The sequence below is a fragment of the Callithrix jacchus genome, chromosome 14, assembly GCF_049354715.1.
Source record: "Callithrix jacchus isolate 240 chromosome 14, calJac240_pri, whole genome shotgun sequence".
NCBI classification, from domain to species: domain Eukaryota; kingdom Metazoa; phylum Chordata; class Mammalia; order Primates; family Cebidae; genus Callithrix; species Callithrix jacchus.
The window spans coordinates 6,677,389-6,695,144 of NC_133515.1; positions in this window are offsets into that span (position 1 = coordinate 6,677,389).

Below are 17,756 nucleotides of genomic sequence, written 5' to 3' on the forward strand. Positions count from 1 at the left end.
GGATCAACCTTTTAAAATTAAAGCTGTTGCATTTTTTAAAAAGAGATGGGGTCTCAGCCGGGCCCAGTGACTCACGCCTGTAATCCCAGCACTTTGGGAGGCAGGCAGATTACCTGAAGTCAGGAGTTCGAGACCAGGCTGGCCAATGTGGTGAAATTATGTCTGGACTAAAAATAATACAATAATTAAGCAGGTGTGGTGGCAGGTGCCTATAATTCCATATATTTAGGAGGCTGAGGCAGAAGAATTGCTTGAATCCAGGAGGTGGAGGTTGCAGTGAGCCGAGATTGCACCACTGCACTCCAGCCTGGGCAGCAGAGCCAGACTCTGTCTCAAAACAACAACAACAAAGAAGAGATGGTGTCTCAATCCCTCACCCAGGCTGGGGTGCAATAGTGTAATCATAGCTCACTACAACCTCAAACTCATGGGGAGGCTCAGCTAATTTTTAACATTTTTTCTAAAGATGGGGGTCTCACTATGTTGCACAGGCTGCTTTTGAACTCCTGGCCTTAAGTGATCCTCCCATCTCAGTCTCTCAAAGTTTCGGGATTACAGGCATGAGCCCTAGTGCCCATCCTGTCACAACTGTCAGTCTTTGACACCCTCCAACGTCAAATGTCTAGTGCTAAGACCTTAGGAATTGCAGTGAATCTGTTCATGTCATATAATGGCTTTAAAACCATTCATAGCAGGGCACGGTGGCTCACGCCTGTAATTCCAGCACTTTGGGAGGCTGAGGTGGGCGGATCACCTGAGGTCAGGAGTTCGAGACCAGCCTGACCAAATGGTGAAACCCCATCTCTAAAAAAAAAAAAAAAAAAAACATTCATAATTCCCAGTTACCAAAATCCAAACTCCTTAGTGTAGCATTCAAAGCTCTTTGCAACCTGACTGAAATCAGGCGGTATGAATGTGTATTATGATGTGTGTCAGCCGGAATTATGGAGCTCAATTAACAGATTATGGGTTTGTCTCCACAGCAAGGCTGGGCGCTCCAGGACCACAGGAAGAAGGTCTTACTCATTTCCTATCTCAGGCCCCACCCATTTCCCCAATCCCAACCTGTCAGCCAGGTTCTAATTGTCTAGTGCTGAGACCTTAGGAATTGCAGTGTTAGAATAGGAGTTCTCATTGTTTTGAGTAAAATTATTTCCATTGTATTTGTCTGCAAGATGAATTTTTAATTGTGGTAAGATGTGCATAAAACAACTTAAAATTTTTAAACATTTTTAAGTACAGATGCTCCTCAACTTTCAATGGGGTTACCTACAGAAAAACCAAACCCGGGCCGAGCGCGGTGGCTCAAGCCTGTAATCCCAGCACTTTGGGAGGCCGAGGCGGGTGGATCACGAGCTCAAGAGATCGAGACCATCCTGGTCAACATGGTGAAACCCCGTCTCTACTAATAATACAAATAATTAGCTGGGCGTGGTGGCGTGTGCCTGTAATCCCAGCTACTCAGGAGGCTGAGGCAGAATTGCCTGAACCCAGGAAGCAGAGGTTGCAGTGAGCCGAGATCGCGCCATTGCACTCCAGCCTGTGTAACAAGAGCGAAACTCCATCTCAAAAAAAAAAAAAAGAAAGAAAAAAAGAAAAACCAAACCCATCCTAAAGTCTAAAAATCCTAAGTCAAACCACCAGAAGTCAGGGTCATTTTATACAGTTCAGAGGCATTAAGTTCATTGGCAGTGTCATGCACGCTGTCAGCTAGATTTCTGATAGATTAACATCAGCAGATCTTTACTTGTAAAATTCTGTATGATGAAGAAAAGGGGTAGAAAGGAGAAGGGTGTGAAAGGTGAGATGCACTGGCCAGCAAATCAGATCATTTTATTCAGACTGTTGCAATAGGAAGAATGCTCATTAATGAGGAATGTATCAAAAAAAAAAAAAAAAAGGAAGGACGGGGGGTGCAGTGGCTCATCACCTGTAATCCCAGAACTTTGAGAGGCAAGGCAGGCGGGGATCACTTGAGGTCAGGAGTTCGAGACCAGCCTGGCCAACATGGTGAAACCCTGTCTCTACTAAAAATACAAAAATTAGCTGGGCATGGCGCCTGTAATCCCAGCTATTTGGGAGGCTGAGGCAGGAGAATCGCTTAAACCCAGGAGGCAGAGGTTGCAGCCAGCCTGGGCAACAAGAGTGAAACTCCAACTCAGAAAAAAAAAAAAAGGAAGGAAACCTGGGGTAACTCCAGGTAAACAAGGGATTTTTACAATAGGAAGGATGGGGAGGGTCTTATCTGAGTCATTGAGGAAGGATGGAAGTGGGTCTTATCTTGGGATATTCTAGAGCAAGGTAATCTGTTAAAATTAGCCATTTCTCAGCCCTGCTCAGTGGCTCATGCCTGTAATCTCAGAACTTTGGGAAGCTGAGGCGGGCGGATCACATGATGTCAGAAGTTCGAGACCAGCCTGGCCAACACGGTGAAACTCCAAGTCTACTAAAAATACAAAAAAAATAGCTGGGCATTGTGGCAATTGCCTGCAATCCCAGTTACACGGGAGGCTGAGACATGAGAATCACTTGAGCCCAGGAGGCAGAAGTTGCAGTGAGCCGAGATTGTGCCACTATACTTCAGCCTGGACAACGGAGTCTACAAAATGAGATAGAAGAAAGACAAGAGGATGGGAAATTTCTTTGCTGTAGCTGCTTTTCAGAAGCACAAGCTTCAGCTAAATTCAAAACAGTCAAGGTGTTGAGGGGTGGTGGAGGGAAGAGAACAAGGAGCCATGCCCCTCTCTGCCTTACTCACACGCAGAGGGTAACACTGCCTTACTCTGACACAGAGGCTAGCTCAGAATGCAAGACCTCTTCAGAAAGCTAGCTCAGGTCTTGCACTCCCATCCTTTCAGCTGCCTAGTGGTTCCCTTTTTCTCTGTGGAATCATCCATCTTCCATGATCTAGGGCTGCACAACTTCAGGGCTAGGGTATTCATATACAACGTGAGTTGTGCATTCTGGCAGTTCTGGGTGATTCCTCTACCTTCCTGTCTTAAAAACCAAAGAGGAGGGCTGGGCACACTGGCTCATGCCTGTAATTCTAGCACTTTGGGAGGATCGCTTGAGCCCAAGAGTTCGAGACCAGCCTGGACAAGATGTTGAGACCCTGTCCCTTAAAAACAACAACAACAACCAAAGAGGTACCCCCACTCAGGAGCACCTTGAAACCTGATGCCCCTTTACCCCATGACAGAGGCTCCAGGGCAGCCTCTTGGCCTGGTCATTCCACTGCTTCTCACCCTTCTTTTCCAAACCTTGCCATTCCATTCCGATCCACCCCCAATCCCAGGACCTAACATCAGCCCTCCCTAGGCCAAGTATAACCATCCATCCATCCTCAGGCATCCAGTAGATCAGGTCCATCTTTAGCCCAATAGTCACAACTGACCGGGTCCTACCAACTGTGTCTCCAGTTCCCTAGGTAGCCACTGGAGCATACAGGAGGATATCAGCTCCAGCACTAACCAGGCAGCTACTGCTCAGCAGTGACTTCTCAACATTGGCCTCCTAACAAGCCACAGTCAAATATCCTGGGGTACCTTTGCCTGAGCCCAGCTGACAGACACTTGAGTCAATAGGATTGAATCCTTACTTGAGTAAACCAAATCCTTATTTAGTTTAAAAAAAAAAAAAAAAAACCTGGAGTTTTTTTTTTTTTTTTTTTTTTTTTTTGAGAGTCGCACTCTATCACCCAAGCTGATGTGATCACAGCTCACTGCAGCCTCTGCCTCCCAGGCTCAAGCCATCATCCTGCCTCAGCCTCCTGAGTAGCTGGGAACACAGGCACATGCTACCACACCCAGCTAATTTTTTTTTTCTTTTGAGATGGAATCTTGCTCTGTCACCCAGGCTGGAGTGCAATGTTGTGATCTCGGCTCACTGCAACTTTCGCCTCCTGGGTTTCTCCTGCCTCAGCCTCCCGAGTAGTTGGGATTACAGGCACCTGCCACCATGCCCAGCTAATTTTTGTATTTTTAATAGAGAAAGTGTTTCACCATGTTGGCCAGGCTGGTCTCAATCTCCTGAAGTTCTGGGATTACAGGTGTGAGCCAGCGAGTCTGGCCAGCTAATTTTTATAATTTTTGTAGAGACAGGGTTTCATGTCAACCAGGCTGGTCTCTAACTTCTGGATTCAAGCAATCCACCCACCTCAGCCTCCCAAAGTGCTGGGATTACAGGCATGAGCCACCGCACGTGGCCTTTTTTTTTTCCTTTATTTTTTGAGACAGGATCTTGTCCTGACACCCAGGCTCGAGTGCAGTGGTGTGATCATGGTCACTGCAGCCTCAACCTCCCTGGCTCAGATGATCCTCCAGCCTTAGCCTCCCAGGTAGCTAGAATACAGTCAGGTGTCACCATGCTTGGCTATTATTTTATTTTATTGTAGAGATAATGTCTTGCTATTTTTCCAGGCTGGCCTTGAACTCCTGGGCTCGAGGCATCCTCCTAACCGAGACGTCAAAAGTGTTGGAATTACAGGCGTGAGCATCATGTCCACCCCACCCTCCAGCAGACAATTTAACATGCCGCCCAGTTTTCAGAACTACAGCCCTTTCACATTCAGTATCTCATTTTAACCTCACTATGACTTGGTATGGTAATCTTTAAGATGAGGACAGGCTGGGCACAGTGCCTCACACCTATAGTACCAGCACTTTGCAGGCCAAGACAGGAGGATCCCTTGAGTTCACGAGTTTGAGACCAGGCTGGGCAACATAGTAAGACCCCATCTCTACAAAAAAATACAAAAAATTGTCTGGGCACAGTGGTGCGTGCCGGCAGTCCCAGCTACTCGGGAGGTTGAGACAGGAGGCTCATTTGACCCCAGGGGGTCAAAGCTGCAGTGAGCCATGATCAGGCCATTGCACTCCAGCTTGGGTGACAGAGCAAGACTCTTTCTAAAAAAAAAAAAAAAATATGAGAACAGTTCATAGAGTACATTCCAAACAGGCTCCAACTCCTGAATTTAGAGATAAGAATTAGAGATTTGCTTTAAGATACTCTAGAGGAATATCACATGTGTGTGTTTAGAAGGGTAGGATGGATAAACAAAAAAAGCATCAGTATGTTGAGAACTGCTGGAGCTGAGATATGGGTGTACAATACTCCCTCCAGCTTCATGGATGTGTGAGACTTGGTGTAAGAAATAGCTTCTCAATGTCTCCTCTGGAGATGATGAGGAAATATGCTAAGTATGCATTTGTGGTGTTTTCTAAATTTCCCCAAGGGAAGGAAAACTAATTAACCATAATCTAGTAAAGTTCATCGTGACCCATCCAATATAATGTTATCATAACTAAAGAGAGAGGTGTTTGCAATCTAGAAAAAGAACCGTGAAGGGATGGGAAGTAAGTCAGAGTTGTATCAGTTCTGTCTAGGGAAGACAGTGCTTCTAAGTAGCCTGTGTTATGTCTCCTTATCACTTTATTCAAATAAAGCCTATTTATAAAGACTTCCAGCCTAACATTCTAGTCCTCTTAGCAGTTTAATTTCTTCTGTATAAATTAAGAAATTAGTATATATTTGGGTTTATCACTTAGTTATTAGTTTAGTCAGAGTGACTTAGCCCTCCCAATCTGTTTATTTGTAGGGAAGTTGATGAAAAACAGTATCCTGAGGACCAGATCTCAGAGCTATGGTGGCTCCTTGCAGTGGCAGAGCTCCCTCAATTCAGCACAGCCTCTAGGGATCCAGATGCCTGCTCTCCACAGAGATAGGGCTTAGGATTCACCAAGGATCGCAGAATGGGGTGTGGTGAGGGAGGCGAACTCTGGCATATTTGATTGGAGTTGAAATGAAATATCTGTCTTTTTGAGACCCAGCTCTACTGTATAATCTCAAGAAAATTACATAATCTCCCTGAGTCTCAAATCTCTCTGTAAAATGAGTGTGAAGAAACCTACCATACTAGACTTCTGAGAACATGAAATGAAGGACTGGACTGGGCATGGTGGCTCACGCCTGTAATTCCAGCACTTTGGGACGCTGAGACAGGTGGATCACCTGAGGTCAGGAGTTCAAGACCAGCCTGGCCAACATGGTGAAACCCCATCTCTACTAAAAATACAAAAATTAGCCAGGCATTATGGCACGCGTCTGTAATCCTAGTTACTCTGGAGGGTTGAGGCAGGAAAACTGCTTGAACCCAGGAAATGGAGGTTGCAGTGAGCTGAGATTGTGCCACTGCACTCTAGTCTGGTGGGTGACAAAGCAGATTCTGTCTCAAAAAAAATAAAATAAAAAAGAAAAGAAGGACTGTATGAGGGTACATGCACACTGCCCACTAAAGAGTTTTATAGGGAGGCCAGGCATGGTGGCTCACACCTGTAAGCCAAGCACTTTGGAGGCCAAGGTGGGCAGATCACCTGAGGTCAGGAGTTCGAGACCAGCCTGACCAACATGGTGAAACCCCATTTAAAAAAAAAAAAAAAAAACAGTTTTGTAGGGCTCAGCACAGTGGTTCACACCTGTAATCCCAGCACTTTGGGACACTGAGACGGGTGGATCACCTGAGGTCAGGAGTTCAAGACCAGCCTGACTAACATGGAGAAACCCCATCTCTACTAAAAATACAAAATTAGCTGGGCGTGAGGGCACATACCTATAATCCCAGCTACTCAGAAGGCTGAGGAATGAGAATTGCTTGAACCCGGGAGGCGGAGATTGCAGTGAGCCGAGATCACTCACTGCCCATTGCACTCCAGCCTGGGCAATAAGAGCAAAACTTCATTTCAAAACAAAACAAAACAAAAGAGTTCTGTAGGCCTGGCACAGTGGCTCACGCTATAATTTCAGCCCCTTGGGAAGATTGCTTGAGCCCAGAATCGGGAGGCCCAGGCTGGGAGGATTACTTGACTAACCTTTCAGTAAAGGTTAGACTGAACATTGACCAGCCTGGGCAACATGGTAAGATCTTGTCTCTAAAAAAATTAAATAAAATAAAATAAGAATTCTGTAAGTATCAGTATACACATTACTATTGTTTATAAAGCTTTGTTACGGCTTGCCTCTGTGTGTCCTGGCCTGTGTGTTGAGGGGTGGTCCCTTTAGAAGAAAGCAAATATAGAAGTAGATTTATAAATGAAAGAGAAGCCATTGGCTGATTTGGGGTTATTGTTCAGGGATCTGAGGTTCAGGGTAGAAGTGAATAATGCACAGCCAGGTGTGGTGACATGCACATGTTATCCCGGCCACTGAAAGTTGAAGCGGGAGAATCACTTGAGTTCAAGACCAGCCCAGGCAATATCTTGAGACTCCTCCATTTCAAAAAATGAGAATGGGGGAGATTTTTTTAAAAAAAGAAGTGAGTAATGTGCAAATCCTGTCACTGGAGTCTAGAAATATCATAAGCTACAGCTTCAAACAGCTAAAAAAAAGTTTTGGTGGGTATACTTTTCTTTATTTCCTTGGCCTGTGGAATACCAACAGGCAGAGGAGCCCTGAGTTCCCCAGGACCTGGGTGAGTGGGGAGGTGTGGGTTTAAAGCTGAGCTACAAGCTGGGCACAGTGGCTCCCCTGTAATCTCCGCACTTTGGAAGGCTAAGGCAGGAGGATCACTTGAGCCCAGGAATTTGAAGCCAGCTTGAACAATAAAGTGAGACTCCCATCTCTACAGAAAAAAAAAAAAAACACTTTTTTTAAAAGTCGAACTACAGCTAAAACAGAAGCCAAGGAAGGGTTCGGACAAGCCTGGGAAACACCCACACTGTGCCACAGGCAGAGCACATGGCTGCAAGGAACGGCAGGCTCTTCTGGAGGAGCAGAAGCCGTAGGCTCTGGGGAAGCCAGCCTGGGACTTCAGAAATTAACCTGATTCAGAATCCTGATCCAACCTGATGGTGGCAACTTCCCAAAGATAGATTCAGAGTTGTTGGCTATGAGGGGAAGGCAGTCAAGGTTAGACTGAAAGTGAATGGATAAAAAGTGAAGAGTAATGTGTAAGACACTCAGTTTTAAACACATGGTGGTGTTTCTTTATATTGTACTCTACTTGGTATTTCTTTAAACAAATAGATTTACACATGGCTTTTTTCTTTTCTTTTCTTTTTTGAAACGGAGTCTTGCTCTGTCACCCAGGCTGGAGTGCAGTGCAAGATCTGGGCTTCCCGCAACCTCTGCCTCCTGGGTTCAAGCAATTCTCTTGCCTCAGCCTCCCAAGTAGCTGGGAATACAGACACAAACCACCATGCCTGGCTAATTTTGTATTTTTAGTAGAGATGGGGTTTCACCATGTTGGTCAGGCTGGTCTCAAACTCCTGACCTCTTGATCCGCCCGCTTTGGCCTCCCAAAGTGCTGGGATTACAGGCATGAGCCACTGCACCTGGGCGGCTTTTTTTTTTTTTTTTTTTTTTTAGAGAAAGCTTTTTTTGAGACAGAGTCTTGCTCTGTTGCCGAGGCTGGAGTGCAGTGGCACGATCTCGGCTCACTATAACCCTTGCCTCTCAATTGATTCTCCTGCCTCAGCCTCCCGAGTAACTGGGATTACAGGTGCCTGCCACCACACCTAGCTAATTTTTGTTGTTGTTGTTGTTTTTTGAGATGGAGACTCACTCTGTCGCCCAGGCTGGAGTGCAGTGGTGCGATCTTGGTTCACTGGAACCTCTGTCTCCTGGGTTCAGGTGATTCTCCTGCCTCAGCCTCTGGAGCAGCTGGGACTACCGGCACCCTCCACCAGGCCTGGCTAATTTTTTTTCTATTTTTAATAGAGACAAGGTTTCACCATGATAGCCAGGATGGTCTTGAACTCCTGACCTCAGGTGATCCACTTGCCTTGGCTTCCCCAAGTGCTGGGATTACATGTGTGAGCCACCACACCCAGCCTAAATAAAGATTTCTATCTCCTGTCATGAAGACTTTTAGAATGCTCCTTAGGCCGGGAGCAGTGGCTTACACCTATAATTACAGCACTTTGGGAGGTTGAGGTGGGTGGATCACCTGAGCTTGGGAGTTCAAGACCAGCCTGACCAACATGGAGAAAACCCATCTCTAGTTAAAAAATACAAAATTAGCTAGGTGTGGTGGCGGATGCCTGTAATCCCAGCTACTCAGGAGGCTGAGACAGGAGAATCACTTGAACCCAGGAGGTGGAGGTTGCAGTGAGCCAAGATTGTGCCATCGCACTCCAGCCTGAGCAGCAAAAGTGAAACTCTGTCTAAAAAAAAAAAAAAAACAGGAATGTTCCTTAGTCAACTTTTTTTTTTCTGTCACCCAGGCTGGAGTGCCATGGTGCAATCTCGGTTCACTGCGATCTCTACCTCCTGGATTCAAGCAATTCTCCTGCCTCAGCCTCCCTAGTAGCTAGAATTACAGGTGCCCGCCACCATGACCAGCTAATTTTTGTATTTTAGTAGATACGGGGTTTCACCATGTTGGACAGGTTGGTCTCCGACGCCTGACCTCAAGTGATCCACCCACCTTGGCTTCCCAAAGTGCTGGCATTACAGGTGTGAATCACCGCACCTGGCCAACATTTTTTTTTTTTTTTTTGAGATGGGGTCTCACTCTGTCACCTAGGCTGGAGTACAGTGGTGTGATTTCAGCTCACTGCAACCTCCACCTCCTGAGCTCAAGCAGTCCTCCCACTTCAGCCCACTAAGTAGCTAAGACCACAGATATGCATCACCATGCCCAGCTATTTTTTTTTTTTTTTTTTTTTGTATTTTTGGTAGGGACAGGGTTTCGCCATGTTGCCCAGGCTGGTTTTGAGGCTGGCCTCAAACTCCTGAGCTCAAATGATCCACCTGCCTCAGCTTCCCAAAGTGCTGGCATTACAGGTGTGAGCTACAGCACCTGGCCAGTTTCAACATTTCTTAATGAAAAAGACACCTGGGAATGCATTGGACACAGACAGGTTTGGGTTTCATACTTGGCCTTATTGGCCTCAACTAGCTGCATGACCTTGAGCAAATTATTTCATGTCTTTGCGACCCAGTTTTCTCCCCTTCCCCTTCCCTTTTTCGAGACGGAGTCTTGCTCTGTCGCCCAGGCTAGAGTGCAGTGGTGCGATCTCTGCTCACTACAACCTCTGCCTCCCGGATTCAAGTGAGTCTCCTGCCTCAGCCTCCCGAGTAGCTGGGACTACAGGTGTGTGCCACCACACCCAGCTAATTTTTTTTTTTTTTTGAGACAGAGTCTCGCTTTGTTGCCCAGGCTGGAGTGCAAATGACGCTATCTCGGCTCACTGCAAACTCCACCTCCTGGATTCAAGTGATTCTCCTGCCTCAGCCTCCAGAGTAGCTGGGATTACAGGTGTGCAACACCGCGCCTGGCTAATTTTTGTATTTTTAGTAGCGACCGGGCTTCACCATGTTGGTCAGGCTGGTCTCAAACTCCCCACCTCACGATCCACCCACCTTGGCCTCCCAAAGTGCTGGGATTACAGGTGTGAGCCACCATGCCCAGCCTAATTTTTTGTATTTTTAGTAGAGGTGAGGTTTCACCATCTTGGCCAAGATGGTCTCTATCTTTTGACCTCCTGATCCGCCCACCTCAGCCTCCTGAAGTACTAGGATTACAGACGCCTGGATTGGGACCCAGTTTTTCTATCTGAAAAGGGAAATAATAATAATAATAATACCTACTCCAAAGAATTGCCATAAGGATTGAAATGAGGTCAGAAATGGAACGTGCAGGGTCTGGCACATTGCCAGCTCCCCAAGAATGGGACCTGTTCTCTCATTACTAGTTATTTGTCCCCTCACATCTGGAGTGCAGTGGTACCTCCCAAGCTGGACTTTTCTCTACCCCATTTACCCACCAATTAACCTTCCAAATTTTTAGTTTCCATACCAACACTTCACTAAGAACCTTCTGTCTTTCCCTAATTATATTAAGACCAAACTCTTCAGTCTGTGGGGCAATGTCAGGACTTGGGCCATTACTTTAGAAGAGTTGGAGATTCTCTATAAAGTTTTGAACAGAGGAGGTTGTAATCTAACCTATATTTTTAAAGGCTCATTCTGGCTGCTGACTTCAGGAGTGACTTTAGAGGGGAAGGTAGGAGCAAAGAGGCTAAGCAGGAAGCTGTGTGGGTTACCCAGTGAGAAAGGGAAGGGCTGGGGGCTGGGTGGAGCTGCAGGAGCATGGAGAACTGAATGGGTCTTAGACGTGTTTTCAAGGTACAGCCAGCAAGGTTTGCTGATGGGACACACAGAGGTCTAAGAGAAAAAGAGGAGTGGGCCGGGCACAGTGGCTCACACCTGTCATCCCAGCACTTTGGGAGGCCAAGGTGGGTAGAACACTGGAGGTTAGGAGTTCAAGACCAGCCTGGCCAACATGGTGAAAACCCGTCTCTACTAAAAATACAAAAATCAGCCAGTAGTGACACGTGCCTGGAATCTCAGCTATTCAGGAGGCTAAGACAGGAGAATTGCTTGAACACGGGAGGCAGAGGTTGCAGTGAGCCAAGATCACACTATTGCACTCCAGCCTGAGCAACAGAGCGAGACTCCATCTCAAAAAAAAAAAAAAAAAAGAGAGAGAGAGAGAGAAGGAGAAGGATGGCTCCAAGATTTTGGGCCACAGCAACTGAAAAGATGGAATTGCCACATACTGATAGAAGGGAAATTATAGGAGATACATCTTCTTGGAGAAAAGATCAGTAGTTTCATTTCTGTGATACTAGGTTTATATGTCTACCGGACAGCTAAGAGCAGGTCCTCAGACCCCTATGATTACCCCAGCAAGACCAAATTTTCAGTCTTTAAAAGAAGCTGGTGGCCGGGCGTAGTGGCTCACGCCTGTAATCCAAGCACTTTGGAGGCCAAGGCGGGCAGATCACCTGAGGTCAGGAGTTCAAGACCAGCCTGATTAACATGGTGAAACTCGTCTTTAAAAAAAAAAGAAAGAAAGAAGAGGAGCTGGAAAGTCTCTCTTTTTAAATTTATTTTTATTTTTATTTTTTTGTAGAGATGAGGTTTCATCATTTTGGTTAGGCTGGTCTCAAACTCCTGACCTCACGTGATCCACCGCCTTGGCCTCTCAGAGTGCTGGGATTACAGGCATGAGCCACTGCGCCTGGCCCTGGAAAGTCTCGCTAAGCCTACTCTGGCTCAAGAGGCTGTCGGATTACAAAACAGAGAGAGAGAGAAGCTGTTGGGTCAGGGAACAGTGGCTTACACCTGTAATCCCAGCACTTTGGGAGGCTGAGGAGAGATGATGGCTTGAGGCCAGGAGTTTGAGACCAGCCTGGTCAATATAATGACTCCCCATCATTACAAAAACATTGAAAAAATTAGCCAGGCATGATGGTGAGCACCTTTAGTTCCAGCTACTTGGGAGGTTGAGGCCAGACCATCTCACTTGGGCCCAGGAGTTTGAGGTTGTAGTGAGTTTTAATCATGCCACTGCACTCCAGCCTGGGTGACAGAAGGACACCCTGTCTAAAAAGAGAGAGAGAGTGTGTGTGCGTGTATGTATGTATGTGAGAGAGAGAGAGAAAGAGAGACACTGTTAGGGGTCAGGGTGGCAGGAAATTTATCAGTGGGTCAGTGCTCAGTAAAGAGAATTTTTCCATGCCTACTGTGATAGTCACTTCCAAATGGCCTCCATGATGCCCCCTCTTGCTATTCATGCCCTTGTATAGTTCTTTCCCACATAATATTAGATTTGGTCCTTGCAACCAACAGAATATGGAAGAAGTCGTGATATGGCACTACTGAAGCTAAGCCATAGAAGACATTGTGGCCTTCACCTCGGTCTTCTTCTCCTTGGATCACTTACTCTGGGGAAAGCCAGCTATCATGTTGTGAGCAGTCCTACATACAGGCCCTCATGGTGAGAAACTGAAGCCTCTTGCCAACAGCCAGGACAGTGAGGTTGGAGGTGGATCTTCCAGCCCCAATTAAGCCTTCAGGTGACTGCAGCCCCAGCCAATGTTGACTGCAACCCATGAGAGAGTCTGAGCCAGAACCACCCAGCTAAATTCCTTCCTAATTCCTTCTCACAGAAACTGTGACATAATAAATGCTTATTGTTTTAAGCCATTGAGTTTTGTGGATAATTTTTTATGCATCAGACCTCTGCTCAGGCAGTGAACTTGCTCTTCTGCCCCCCTCACTCCTAGAGCAGAAGGAGGAGGGAATTGGAGAGAGGTGGGCAGAAGAGTTGGTGGCAGGGTGCACTGGTGCACGCCTGTAGTCCCAGCTACTCAGGGATTCCAGATCACACTCAGTCAAGCAGTAACAACCACAAAAGGAATGGGGATTAAGCTGTGGGAAATTAGGTAAAGAGAAATTACCGTTCTCTCCCCTTTCCTCAACACTGAAAAAGTTAGACCTGAAAAGGAAGGGGGACATGTACCAGAATCATCCCATGACCGCCTCCACTCAACACCAGACTCAAATGAACACACACAAATCTATCCCCCTACAGCCAACTGCAGCAAATGAAGGGGTGAAAGGCTGACCAAAGCCCTTCCCCACCTCCATGTCACTGCAGCAGAAACTGATCCCCAAGCCTGGAGAAGAACGATAGAGAGGTGACACAGATTATATATATCACATATATATCAGAAATGAGATGGCAGGGATTTGTTTTTGTTTTTTTGAGACTGGGTCTTGCTCTATTGCCACTGCTGTAATCCAGTGGCATGAATATAGCCTACTGCAGACTCAATTTCCCAGGCTCAAGTGATCCTCCCACCTCAGCCTCCTGAATAGCTGAGACTACAAGTGTGCACACCACCACATCTGTTAATTTTTTTTATTTTTGTAGATATGGGGTCTTGCCATGTTGCCCAAGCTGTTCTCAAAATCCTGGGTTCAAGCCATCTGCCCACCTTAGTCTCCCAAAGTGTTGGGATTATAGGCGTGACTGGTTGAGATGGCAGTTTTTTGTGGACCTGAATGGGTTTTGTTTTTTTTTTTGACACAGGGCCTCGCTCTGAGGTTGGAGTGTAGTGGAGCAATCATGACTCACTGCAGCCTCAACCTCTTGGGCTCAAGCAATCCTCTAGCCTCAACTTCCCAAGTAGCAAGGACCACAGGTGTGCACCATCATGCCTGGATAATTTTTAAATTTTTCTCAGAGATGGGTTCTTGCCATATTGCCCAGGCTGGTCTAGAACTTCTGGGCTCAAGCAATCCTCCCTCCTCACCCTTCTAAAGTGTTGGGATTACAGGCCCTGATTGAACTTTTAATGCTAAAAGTCATACTAAAGCTATGGAATCTATTCAAGACCTCAAGAAGGATACAGAAAGGGAAATGTGACGGAAATCAGTTAAAAGCCTTAAATGGAAAAGAAATAAAACCACGTCATGTTGAGTGCCCAGTGCGTTGAGATCACTGATAAAAAGTTTATAATATATATAAATGTTTATACACACACACACACACACACACACACACACACACACACATATATATATTTTATTTATTTATTTTTTTCTGAGATAGAGTCTTGCTCCGTCACCCAGGATGGAGTGCAGTGGCCCAACCTGCAACCTCTGCTTCCCAGGTTCAAGCTATTCTCCTGCCTCAGCCTCCCTAGTCGCTGGGATTACAGGCATCTGCCACCATGCCTTGCTAATTTTTATATTTTTAGTAGAGACAGGGTTTTGCCATGTTGGCTAGGCTGGTCTCAAACTCCTGACTTCAGGTGATCCACCTGCTTCGGCCTCCCAAAGTGCTGAGATTACAGGTGTGAGCCCCAGTACCTGGCCTAAACTACAATTCTGTTCCTTTAACTTGAGTCCTTTGAGGGGCAGCACAGTGCATGGATTACTAAGGTTTGGAGTCAACACAGATTTGAAAGGTTTGAAATATAATTCAGTGTGATTCAGAGAAGGATTTTTTTTTTTTTTTTTGAGACAGGTTTTTGCTCTTTTGCCTGGGCTGTGCCACCACTCCTGACCTTAACTTTTTGTTTTTGAGACAAACTTTTGTTCTTGTTGCCCAGGCTGGAGTGCAATGGCGTGATCTCGGCTCACTGAAACCTCCACTTCCTGGGTTCCAGTGATTCTCCTGCCTCAGCCTCTTGAGTAGCTGGGATTACAGGTGCCCGCCACCACGCCTGGCTAATTTATTGTATTTTTAGTAGAAATGGTTTTTCACCATGTTGGCCGGGCTGGTTTCAAACACCTGACCTCAGGTGATTTGCCCACCTCAGCCTCCCAAAGTGCTGGAATTACAGGTGTGAGCCACCACGCTCGGCCTATTTTTTAACAATTGTAGAGATGGGGGTGGGGGTGGGGTAGTGGTGGTGGTCTCATTATATTGCCCAGACTGGTTTTAAACTCCTGGCCTCAAATGATTCTCTCTCTTCATCCTCCCAAGGTGCTGGGATTATAGGCATGAACTGCTGCACCCAACCCTGAGAAGGATTCTTAACCTTTCCAAATTTCTCTTTGGAAAATGAGACTAAGAATGGTACCCAACCCAGCCTCCTTGCAGGGCTGAGATGAAGCAGGATAGAAGCGGTGCATTTAGCAAGGAGAGGGGACACTGCAGCTGACAGCTTGAGGCTTCCATAACCTCCATTTAGGCACCTCCTCCTTATATAAAAGCCCAAGTCAGATCCCTGATCGACCTGTTTTGGTTCCCTGCCCACTGTAGATCAGTGGCAGCCCCAGGGGTGCTTTGATTGTCCATGCCTGGCCAGTTACCTATCCCTACTGGAACCCTTGGAAATGGAGGAAGGACAAGTCTCCAGAGAAAGGGGAGGTACCATACTAGGAAGAAAAAGGACAGGAAGCTGGACAGATCCAAACAACAGGTGCCCACTACATCTGATGATGTTGATTTTGCCTTCACCTTACAGAGGTCAGTTGCAATTCTTTCCTGTGTTGCCCAGGAAGAATTACACATCCAGGAATTTAAATTAGCATTGAATCTGTTTATCTGATTCAGTCCTCTTATGCTAAAGATAAAGGCCCCAAGGCCCAGCAAGTTGAGCTGGTTGCTAAATGTCTGCAGGTAATTGGCACCTTGACAACTGTTTGGTACAAACCAGAGAAAATCTGGATACTTGGGAATGAAGATCTCAAAGGCTCTCTGGATTTCTGGGTGAGCTGGGACACAAGAAGAATGGGGAATCAGGAACTTGCCTCATTAGTATGCCTGAGGTGATTTATTACCACATGTGGATTGTGCCAAGTTCTGTGGGTGTGGGTGCTGCTTATATAGACTGGAGCCTTTTAATGCCCACCAGTCCCTGCAGGCTTCCTCCCAGGGGAATTCCACTGGGATGCCCATGAGCAACTTATGAGACCAGTGTTTTTCAAATGTGCATCAGTCAAGAAATCAATTTAGTTGGATCAAGACACAGATTTTAAAAAAAGAAAAAGAACAGAAATGATATCAATGCATATAGTCTCAGGAAACAGAATTGTAATTTTACATATAAAGCCACTGCCCAAGTGCTTCCCACTCATTTCCTACCCCTAGGCCCCAAGGATATTACTCCATTCTAAGGCTCCTATTCCTCGAAAAAACTGGCCTGCTGTACACTCACTACAAAGTGTCCACTATGACATGGGGACCCTACTTGCAACATACTTCTTCAGGCCTAGTCACAAACCCTCGACACCAGCTAACAGGGCTTTCCTGAGTCAGGGCCTCTCTGCTACCACACCTCCTCCCACAGCATTGTATGATGGTTCCTTTCTGCTTAGGCTCCTTCCAGTTGGTACTGATTGTTGCTTTTATTAGCAAACAGTATACCAAAATAAAAATAAACACAAATTTAGTGGGTTCTGTGTCTCCAGTACTAGGAAATGATTTGCTGTGAGACCTGGTCGTCAACCCAGTACCTGAGCTTCTTCATGCACCTCTGCGATTGTTGTAAAGATGGGGTTTTTCTTTGTTTGCTTGTTTTGTATTTGTAGTAGAGATGGGGTTTTATCATGTTGGCCAGGCTGGTCTTGAACTCCTGACCTCAAGTGATCCACCTGCCTTGGCCTCCCAAAGTGCTGGGATTACAGGCATGAGCCACCATGCCCAGCCAAAGATGTTTGTCTGTCTGTCTCCTTCCCCCTCACAGGGCTGGTAGCTGCATTCTTTTCCACACACCCTAGTGACATCAGGGAAGGGCCATCCAGGAAGTGGTCATTTCAGGAATAAGCCCACTGCTCTGCCTGCCTGCTCATCTTCACAAGCAGCTGCCTGTCAGCTCATCTCCATAAACAGCTGCCCCAGCTAATCAATCACCACAATTTGGGGTTAGAAGTCTGGTCACAACTACTACCTAGTCAAAGAATATTCATAAAGAGCTGTCCTGTCTTGTTCCATGTCTAGGGCCATGGTTCCTGTAAGCTTAGCAAAGTGATACTGTATCATTTTTACCCCTGTTTATGGATGGAGAAATGGGTTGGGAGATGACAATCCGGAGGGACAAGGATTTGTATCTCGGCTCAATTTCTGCATCTCTAAATGGAAATAATACTAACTCTGAGGGTTGTTGGGGCAATTACATGAATATGATATATGTGTTTACTTGTTTATCTCCTGTTTTCTGTTCTAGACTGTAAACCCCAGTGGGCAGTGACTATGGCTTGTTCACTGCTCTGTCAGAGCCTGGAACCAGTGCCTGGTACAAAGTAGGTGTTCAATAAGTATCCGTGCTTGGCCAGGCACCGTGGCTCACCCCTGTAATCCCTGCACTTTGGGAGGGGAGGCAGGTGGATCGCCTGAGGTCAGGAGTTCGAGACTAGCCTGACCAACATAGTGAAACCTCCGTCTCTACTGAAAATACAAAACATTATCCAGGCATGGTAGCGGGCGCCTATAATCCCAGCTGCTCGGGAGGCTGAGG